Here is a 10,631-nt window from a genome sequence, read left to right on the forward strand (position 1 = left end):
TAACAAGTGAAAATCATTGCAGTTGGAAATTTTCTAACAACAAGGCTATTACACTCCATTTATTTTTTTACCTTTAGAGAATTACTGAAGTTAGAATTTCAGCATTCATTTTATTCATAATTTTGGGATCAGTAAAAACTTTGAACTACTTAATGAAGGTCTCATGCTTTGCGGCTAACAAAAGTTACATTTCAAGTTCGTACTTTCAATGACATTTTAATGTCTAAGATTTCCATCTGGCCTTACCTCCAGAAAACAAGATCGTCCCTAAAAGGAGAAGAATGACAAGCTGGCCACTTGACATTTTGAAGATTGACTGGGATCTTGTGTTGGAAGACTGGATTGGAAGGTTCTGTATCATGTAACCACTTGATACCCAGCTATATAAGGGCTCTGGGCTATACTGACACGTAAGCCCTTGGCATTATTGCCAAAGCAATATGCTCATGACCATGCTATGCATAAAACACATCATGAAGCCTCACAGAGTGTGAAACAGAAGAAGTCCTGTACAGTACATTAACCTGGTATGCTCTCTGGGTTGGAATAATTGTTTCACATTGTAAAACAAAGAGTTGAAAGGAAGAGAAACAACACTAGGGGACTAATCATATGTACAAGAGCAAAGCTATGCAGTTGAGCACATTTCTCTCTTTCTGTCACCCTGACATCTACTAAAACCCTCAGAGGGAGATTACACTGCTGTATTTCCTTGTCCAAATTACCAATCAGTGACTAACCAACAAGGTCTAATTTTATGTTCAGGAGCAAAGCTATGCAGTTGAGCACATTTTTTTTTGCTGTGGACAAGCTGAGATTTAGTCCTTGACATTTCCAAGTGAAGCTAAAGTAGTCCATTGTATCTAGGAAACAGGCATACCCAGGAAGAACCAGATATGAAGAATGATTCACCACCCGCCCTCACAATTTCTGATCCAGCTTGGATAAAACCATGAAAGCAGCAGCCCTTGCACCTTCTCAAGCACATTGGAGCATTGTGGCTCATGAGAGTGTGCCATTGGCTCCACCAAGAAGAATCTGGACGATCATAAACCGCTTGTTGTACCTCCTTGATGGAGTCAAATTTCGATTTTCTCCTCCACCAGAATCCTTAGATTTTCATGATATTTTACTATTTCTGGGTTATTTGAGGCACCCAAGAACAATTTTTCCAAAGAGGAAGTTACTCAGAAGTTTGTGTTCCTGAGGTGTCTTTAAGCATGGCCCTTTTATGTTCTAGAAAATGAGAAACCGTCTCCTTCAAATTACACTGCTGTATTTCTTTGCCCAAAATACCAACCAGTGACTTGATTTTTTTTTCCTTTGGGGAAGAGGATTCCCATCTCCTTTGGCAGAGAACCAAATCCTGCCATGAAGTGTGTTCACTGACAAGTACATAATTCACCAACAAAGATAAAATAAACTAGATGATGAATTACCCTACTCCATCCCATTTTCTACTTGAAGGTCCACACAAGGAACATACTGAACCTTTTCAGTTCCTTGCTTATGCATTTCCTGCATATCTGCCTTACTGATGCATGAAACAGTTTGTAACAGACAGTTCAAAGCCCCAGCACTGATTCACTTTTAGGATAGGTCAAATGGTAAATAAGCATGTATTTCCCAGACAACATTTTAAGAGCTGCCCCTATGGCCAGTATCCTTAGGTTAGGTACCGATGGATGAGAAAGGGCAAGACACCCTCCCTTTGACTCCCCTGCCTTAGCCACCGATGGTGGTGTCGACAGTGGTACTTCCTCCATCACTTCCACTGACAAGGCTCCTGTTGTTTCCTGTGTCTTGATTCTCTATTCTAGAGAGCCTAAGAACTTTAAAATAATAGACAAAGAAATGAGACTTTGAAAGGATAGTAGTGTTTTGAGCCAGTGCTTATCGTGGCCATCTTGCTGCTGCCCTGTTACTGTAGTGCATCTTTTCATTGATGGGCAAAACCAGTGACTGAGTTCTCAATCTCACTATTATAGGAGAGGTATTGTAGTGGGAAAAGGCTCTTCGGTTCCAGCATTCGCCCTCCTATTCACTATTCCAATGCAGGCTATTCCAATCCAGTGAGCTCAGAATATATCATCTGGTTAACGTTGTGTACAGAACTTCTTCTTTCTCACACTCTATTTCCTCTTGAGGATTCACATATAATGGGTTGAGTGCATGGCCTGTTCATGAGCACATTGCTTCAGGATTAATTCCAATGGTTCCCAAACATTTAGGACCCTTTGGCTGTTGTTGTTTCTTCACATGCAGGATGCAGGTCTTCATATATTCTTGTAGTTCAATGATTATCATGGCAGTACTGGTGACTGACAGAGTTGTGGAGCTATCTCTTTATCGCTCGATACAGACCAGCACTTTGCACCGGCCTGGAGCCAAAACTTGGGCTCGGTAGTGCACCCCAACCACATACTGCTGAGCCCTAGTACATGTGGGGACTGCCATGATTGCACGGCCCCACCCACACATCGCATGTGTTGGTGACATTGCAGCTGCGCAGCATCCAAATGGCACTGCCCAGCTGCAACATCACCACACTGTCCTATGGTGCTTTGAAGACTCCTTTTTTGCTGTGGAGCGATAATACACCATTTGACTGCTGCGGTAATGCTGTGCAGCAAAGAGAGGCGGCTCCAGCCCACCTTTCCCAGGCGGTGTATACCAGGCCTTAGGAACTAAGGAAAGGAAAGTCTCTCTACAAGGGTGATGAGCAATTTGGTCATTTTAGGCTGGCAAGTCCTTGGTGAGGATTTCTCACCTTTTTTTCATGTTGGAAGACCAGCAGTACACAGTCAGGCCCCACATACAAGTCTTGGGCCTGTTACAGACAGCCAAAATAAAGCTGCTTCGAGTCACAGTGGAGGTATGGTGTTTCAATGATGCATGCGTCCTAAGAGTCCAGACACCACACCAAAGCCACATTCCAGTCCTTAGGGCTGGAGCGTGGCTTTGGTGAGACTTCTGGACTCTTAGGACGCATGCAACATTGAAACACCATACCTCCACTGTGACTCGAAGCAGCTTTATTTTGGCTGTCTGTAACAGGCCCTGGAGAGTGTTCTTTTATTTCCAGCCTAAGGGAGTGCTATTTTGGATGGGGGGCATGTAATACAAAAGAGACTTTTACATGTCAGTTTACTTGGCAGGGGAAAGGTGTCAGAGTTGTGGATGCTCTCAGTGTCAGGCTTGTAAGTTAAATCTTGGGTTGTTTTTTTTAAAGGTGATAGTGTTGTGGTGAACTGGTGAACTAACAGTTCATTTCTCTATGTTGGTTGTTTAACTGGTCTGCTCAAGGATAGTGGTCTCCGGTGCAATGTTCTCTTTGAGATGTACAACTGGCATCAGGAAGTGTTACCTGGAGTAGCCAAGCATTCATTCAGATGGAGCAGTCTTCTAACATGGTAGTTAAATGACTGAAGAGGGAGAGTTCGCATCATAGAATCATACAATCATAGAATTGAAAGAGACCACAAAGCCATCAAATGCAAACCATGCCATCCAGGAACTGCCAATGAAAGCATCCCCGACAGATGGCCATCCAGCTCTTTTTAAAGACCTCCAAAGAAGCAAACTTCATCACACTCTGAGGGAGTGTGTTCCACTGTCAAACACTTCTTACTACCAGGCAGTTCATCCTAATGTTGAGCTGGAATCTCTTTTCCTGGAGCTTGCATCCATTGTTCCAGGTCCTGTTCTCTGGAGCAGCAGAAAACAAACTTGTTCCCTCCTCAATATGACATCCCTTCAAATATTTGAACAGGGCTATCATATCACCTCTTAACCTTCTCTTCTCCACACTAAACATACCCAGCTCCCTAAGTCGTTCCTGATAGAGCATGGTTTCTAGACCCTTCTAATATATACTTCTAATATATACTTGTTAGTTCCCCGTTATAGGGAATTTTGAAAAACCGAAAATTTTGTGATGTACTGCTGAGAGAACACCACCTTTCTTTTTTTTTAAATATTATTTTTTATTTTCCAGAAGAAGAAACATTTTAAAAACGCCATTTAAGATGAATATACATGAGTAATTTCCTCAGCCAAGACATTACGTCATTCAAATTCAAACTTCAAAAATATTAATAATCAAATTACAAATTACTATATGTTATGATTTTTAATTTCCAAATGATTCTTTGGCGGGTTACAGACCGCCTATTTCGGGCGGGCTGCACCCATCCCTTTCCCTGGTGTATCGGGGCCTCAGTGGCTAGACCGGCAGCCGCTGAGGCTCCAATCCGCCGCCTTCCAGGCTGCGGGGAAGCAGCAAAAGGCCTCTTCCTTGCAGCCTGAAAAGGGGTGTCCCTGGGGCTTCAAGCCCCAAGGACACCCCATGGCGGCGAGCAGGAGGAGAAAGGGCCGCTTGGCCCCTTTTTCCCTTGCTTCGTTGGGCGCAGCCGTCTGAACGCTGCGCCCAGTGGACCAAACCAGGAAGGAGCTCCGAAACGGAGCTCCTTCCTGCTCTGCGCTAAGGGCGCACTAAACGCCCTGGCACAGAGCGAGGACGTCACATCTGCGCCACCCCATATAGAGGCAGCGCGGTTGTGACACCCTCATGGTGGTGGCCATGTGGAACGGCCGCCACCATTCTGTGCAGGCAGAGAGCACGCTAGGGTTAGGGGGTGCGGAAGCACCGCCCCTTTCTAACCCTAGTACACGCTCCGTGCATACTTTCGTGCCCATCTGTAACGGGCCATTGTTTCTATACTGTACTTCGATAATATAACTAAAGCATTCTTTTGTTTTCAGGCCACCACACACTTTTTATTTTCTGTTTCTGTTTTTTCGTTTGGAATCCAGAGCCTTTTCTTTCCTTCTCTCTCTCTCTCTCTCTGTCTTTCTCTCTCAGAAGCCATTTCTTTTCCTTTTACATTTAACCTCATGCATCATATCTTTCATATAACTCCTGTTTTTCCCCTATTACCTAATACTTTGTAAATTCTGCATTAATTGCAAAATAGCACAAACCCATGAAATTTTCTCAATCATATATCGTTAGTTCCATTTTTCCTTGCAAAGTCTTACCAAAAGTTCTCAGGTCTTTTTCCATTGGGTTAACATTTGGAGCTTGTGTGAGTTTGCCATTTCTATTGTTTTTAATGTTTTTATAAGTCTTGCACCTACATTTGGGATAGAGCTATCTTTCCATTTTGGGACATATGCAATTCTTGCAGTGGAGACAAAATATAATTTTTGCCTCCAGTGATTTATTATTTTTGGATTTGCATGGCTTATACAAACATTAGAAACTATAGAAACGGCAAATTTACCATGTTAAGAAGGAAAATTTCTTTTACAAAAACAATTTTATTGCCATAATTTTGAATATTACTTCATGAATTTCCCCCAGTATTCTTTTGCATATGTACTGAGCCACCATAAACGTATCCTACAATGTACAGTATTTCCAGCAATGCATTTCGTCAGTCTTATACAGTGATCTTTCCATATTTGCAGCTTTGATATTTATGGATTTGATTATTCACGAATTTGATTTATATGTTCTCTCTAGGAATATCTAAGTCCTCCAGTTCAACTCTATGGCCAACTTTAACTAAAAGATGCACTGAAAGACCTAGAGAATCCTAGAGAGAATACTATACTAGGCATTTGTAGCTCATCCAGTGCAGTTCTATTGTCAGTGTCTGTCAGATGTTGACCATAGATTTGCTCTGGAAGACCTAGAGATTCCTAGAGAGGTGTCCTCTCAGGTTATTTGCGGATTTTCCATATTCATGGGGGTCTAGTGCCCCTAACCCTAGCGAATATGGAGGGACAAGTGTATTTGTTCAGCCTTCATCACTGTGATGCTTATTCAGGAGTAGCTGTGTTGGCCATATATGAAAGTACAATAACATCCAAAATCCACAAAACAGTGATACCCCATTAACAACTAAATGCACAAATACATGAAAGCTCCACTAGCTTCTTCATCAGGCGAAGTCTTAAAGTATCTTTTGTATTGGTAATAAAATTCAAAATTTATCTCATTATTATTATTATTAACCTTTATTTACAAAGCGCTGTAAATTTACACAGCACTGTACATACAATCTCCTGGACTCTGGAATGCTTTTCCCACCATCTCAACTCAGAACAACATCAACAACATTGTGACAAATGCAGGCCTATAACTAGCATCATCATATTTATTTTATTGTTTTCTCCTGTATGATATGAAGTTACCAGTGGAGCCCAGAAAGCCTTGCATTGTGCATTTTCTGCACTTTGATTGGCCCAATAAGGATATCGCTATTCTGTAGATTTTAGATGTGACTGTAATGTGAAGCTGCTTTGTTTAGAAAAAGCAGCCATTAGGGACTCACTATATGTGTGTATATGGGGGGGGGGTCATCCACCGAATAGCATGCAGCAAGTTCAGTAACAGTCTGATAATGGTACCAACTGTTCCCACAACAATTTACAGCAAGACAAATTACAACGATTTACAAATTACAAAGATCATCACACCATCTTTAAAAAAATTCACTGCTGCCTTGATTTTTAGTAGATTTATGAATTCTCTTTCTGACTAGATGCTAGCTTTCTAAATCAAGTTGCCTTCCCAGATATTTAGCCTATTTAATCATTGTGTCTTTGACTGCATGATGTTCTAATTTCCTTTCCATTAGTATCTTGTAGAACTTGGATGTTAGCATTTTTTTAATTGTAAAAATTTGTCTAAAGCACCTTTCTTTCTGAAGATTCAGTATATACACATTTTGCTTCATGCACAAAATTAGTTCAAAAATTGTATAGAATTACTTTCAGGCTTTATGCATCAGATGTATATGGAATTTCAATGAATTATGAGTTTAGACTTGAGTTCGATCTCTAAGATACTTAATTCTGTATGTGTATGTGTTTCTGTGCTGTGTGCCACTGAGTCTTTTCTAACGTGGGGTATTCTTGGCAAGATTTGTTCAGATCCATTTGCCATTGGCATCTTCTGAGGCTTACAGGTTGTGTCTGGCCAAGGTCCCCCAGTGGGGCTATGCTCAAGCTGGGAACTGAAACCTGGTCTCTAGAATTATAGTCCTGTGCTGAAACTACTACACCACGCTAGCTCATATCTCGTTATGTACATATAGGCAAACACATGTATTCCAAAATAAAAAATAATAATAATCTAAAATCCAAAACACTTCTTTCCCCAAACATTTTGAAAAAATGAAACTCAGCCTATCATTTGTTATACAGTTGTGAGAAATATCTATGGCATCTTATGCGGCCACTGTCTTTGCAATATTCAATTCTAGTTGGACACATAGCAAGAAACATGGCTCCATCTGATCACACTACACAAACTGTGCAAGGGGCCAGAGACTTACATTGCCCTACAATAAGGGCTTTGAAATACTATATCTCTGTGGTTGTTGACTAGTGATATTTTCATCCTCATGCCTATTAACCAAAACAAAAGCAATTCATCCTGATGGTGCATTTTTACTTCATGTCACATATAGGTGATAATCTTCTGCATGAGACAGTAATTGCCCCTGAAATAAAGGGAAGCATTTTGTCTTTTTAAAAAAAACCAAATCTGCAATAAAAAAGAGGCAAAGCATAAATTAAATCAACAGAGTCACAATCCAAGGAGAGCTCTGCAAGGTCACTTCAGGAAGATAGTTGTATTATCAGAAGCAATTTCAGAAAGAAATGGAAGAGTTTGTGGAAGACAGTTCTACTCGGAGGCTTGTATGAATGGCTATTTCACATAATATCTAAATAGAATTTCCATATCTTCAGGGAATATACTTCCAATTGTCATCTGTCCGTGTAAATCTTCTGATCTTTGCAGATTCCATGCCCTGTTGAAAACACATCTGGATCATTTTCTGTTAGGAAAAAAAGTGTTCTTGGGTGCCTAAAATGGTACAGTAAAGCTTAGAACTACATGAGAATTGCCTCCCAAAGGTCCTAATGGCCATGGATAGGGAGAGCCAAGAAATTCCAAACCATCAGGAGGTTTAGTGTGTAAGACTCATATGGTCCTCTTGGTTAGGCCAGTGCCACACCCTCTCAGCCCACAATTGGTTATCCACTGTGATTTACAAGGTGCAAGGGTTGCTTCACCCATGGGCTGATCCAAGTTGGACAGCAAATAGTGAGCATGAGAGGTGAATCATATTTCATTCCAAGTGCTCACTGGGATGGCCTCTATCCTACTCTCACTCCCTGTGTACCTGCCTAATGTCACCACTATATTTAATCCAACCAGTGTGCAAAACTGACTGATGAATCAGTTCCCAAAATAACCTAAGCATCTAAATATGTGGAAAAGACCATAAGAAGGAAGGAAGGAAGGAAGGAAGGAAGGAAGGAAGGAAGGAAGGGAGATGGTTGTTCTTGTTGTGTGGCTTCATATTTTTTCTGACTTATGGCAAAACTAAGATGTGCCTCTGAAAGGGATTTTGGAGGCTAGTGTGTATGTGAGACATGCCCAATATCACCCAATTGGTTTCCCTGACTGAGCAGGAATTCAAAGCCAGAGTCTGGTCTCCAGAGTCATAGTCCAACACTGAAACCACTGCACCACATTGGCTTAGATGGTGTGTACCTCAAACAATTTTACCACAGCTTTATATTCATTGCCATGTCTCAAAGAGATTAACCTCTTACCTGGCAGTACAATGCAATGACATAAGTGTGTTAGGGGCTTACGTGAAATAATAGGTGCCCACTTTGATGGTGAGGTCAAAGTAGAAGACATACCACACCTCTACTGCAAAAAATGGTGCAAGGGGACAGAGATACTTTCCTGACTGAGTATGTTTCCTTCCTCCTCTCATTACAAATTCTCTTATCTTGAGTCATCTTTTTTATTGGTAACACTCTTTCTCAATCTGTGTGTTTGTGAGTCTCTCTGTGTTATGAAGTCAGCATCGACTTCCTGAAAAGTATCTGGAAAGGGAGTTATAATTCATGAAAAATCCTTTCCCAACTTCATGTTGGGCAACAGCATCTCAAATAATTAACTGTACTCAATATCCATGAGATGAACATGTTGCTTATAAACTGCCAAAGTCTGAGAAGAAGAAATCTTACCCAGTTTATCTACAACACAGTTGGGTTCCTCCACAAGTCCCATGCCGTGAGGTATCACGTGGACACTTTTCACGACACAAACCATTGCGGTGTTTACACTCTTCTGCAGTCTTTGGATAAATGTTCCCTCCATAACATTCTGTTCACAAAATCAGAAAATCATACATTTTAGGTAAACACTCAGGCTATATTGGGCTGTGCATACTCCATTCTACCAATCTAGAACTATAGCCATTGCTCAATATTCTTCACTTCCATAAGGGCTAAGTCATTTAAAAAGCATATCTGGATAACTCACAGGTCAGGGCCTAATCCTTTCCTCTGCTTCTTATACCAGCTATGGAGGTATTATAAATTCATCTATAAACTCTCTCTTCATGATCAGAGTTTCTGACATTACATGTTGAGTGAATTTACAGCAGACGTCATGTTCAAACTAGGGGATTCCAGAAGTAGCCTCAAGCACCCTAATATGGAAAGGGTTTCAGGTTCCATCTACCACGAGTTGTATCCCAGTAGGGAGCTTCTTTCCCCTGTTGCCTTTCCAAATCCAAATCCAGAGTGTGGTACAAGTCAGCATGAATGGCATGGAACAATACTACTGTACCATACAGGGCATTCAAACTGGCAATTAACAAGTTAAAATCACTGGAGTTGTGCATTTTGTAACAAAAAAGGCTACTGCATTCCGCTTATTTTATGTTTAGAGAATTACTGTAGTTGGAATTTCATCATTCATTTTATTTAGACTTTTGTGATCAGTAACAGATTCAACTAATTAATCAAGATTCCAGACTCTGAGACAAACAAATGTTACTTTTCTCAGTTTTAATTTCTTATATTTCTATTTTCCCTTACCTCCAGAAAACAAGATAGTCCCTAAAAAGAGAAGAACAACAAGCTGCCCCCTTGACATTTTGAAGATTGTCTCAGATCTTGTGTTGGAAGACTGGGTTTGGAGGTTATATATCCTTTGACCACTTGAAGACCAGCTATTTAAGGGCTCTGGGCGATATTGACACATATGCCCTTGGCATTAATCCCAATGTAATATACTCATGACCACGCCATGCATAAAACACATCATGTATGCATCCTCACAGAGTGTGAAACAGAAGAAGTCCTGTACACTACATTAACCTGATCCCTTGCTTGGGATAATGGTTTCACATTGATAAACAAAGATTTGATAGGTAAAGTGACAACACTAGAGGGCTAATCATATGTACAGGAGTGAAGGTATGCAGTTGAGAACATTTCTTTGCTGAGGACAGGCTGAGATTCAATTCTTGAAATCTCCAAGAGAAGCTAAAATAGTCAATTGCATCTAGGAAACAGACATCCTAGGAAGAACCGCATATGAAGCATGATTCACCACCCTTCTTCTCTATCTTCTGTCCTGCTTGGATGAAACGAGGAATGAAGCAGCCCTTGCACCTCATCAAGGACATTGGACAAGAGTGGACAGTGAAGGTTTGCCATTGGCTTCACCAAGAAGACCCTGTAGGGTCATACACTTATTATTATTATTATTATTATTATTATTATTATTATTATTATTATTATTA

This window comes from Sceloporus undulatus, chromosome 1 (genome assembly GCF_019175285.1).
Source record: "Sceloporus undulatus isolate JIND9_A2432 ecotype Alabama chromosome 1, SceUnd_v1.1, whole genome shotgun sequence".
Taxonomy (NCBI): domain Eukaryota; kingdom Metazoa; phylum Chordata; class Lepidosauria; order Squamata; family Phrynosomatidae; genus Sceloporus; species Sceloporus undulatus.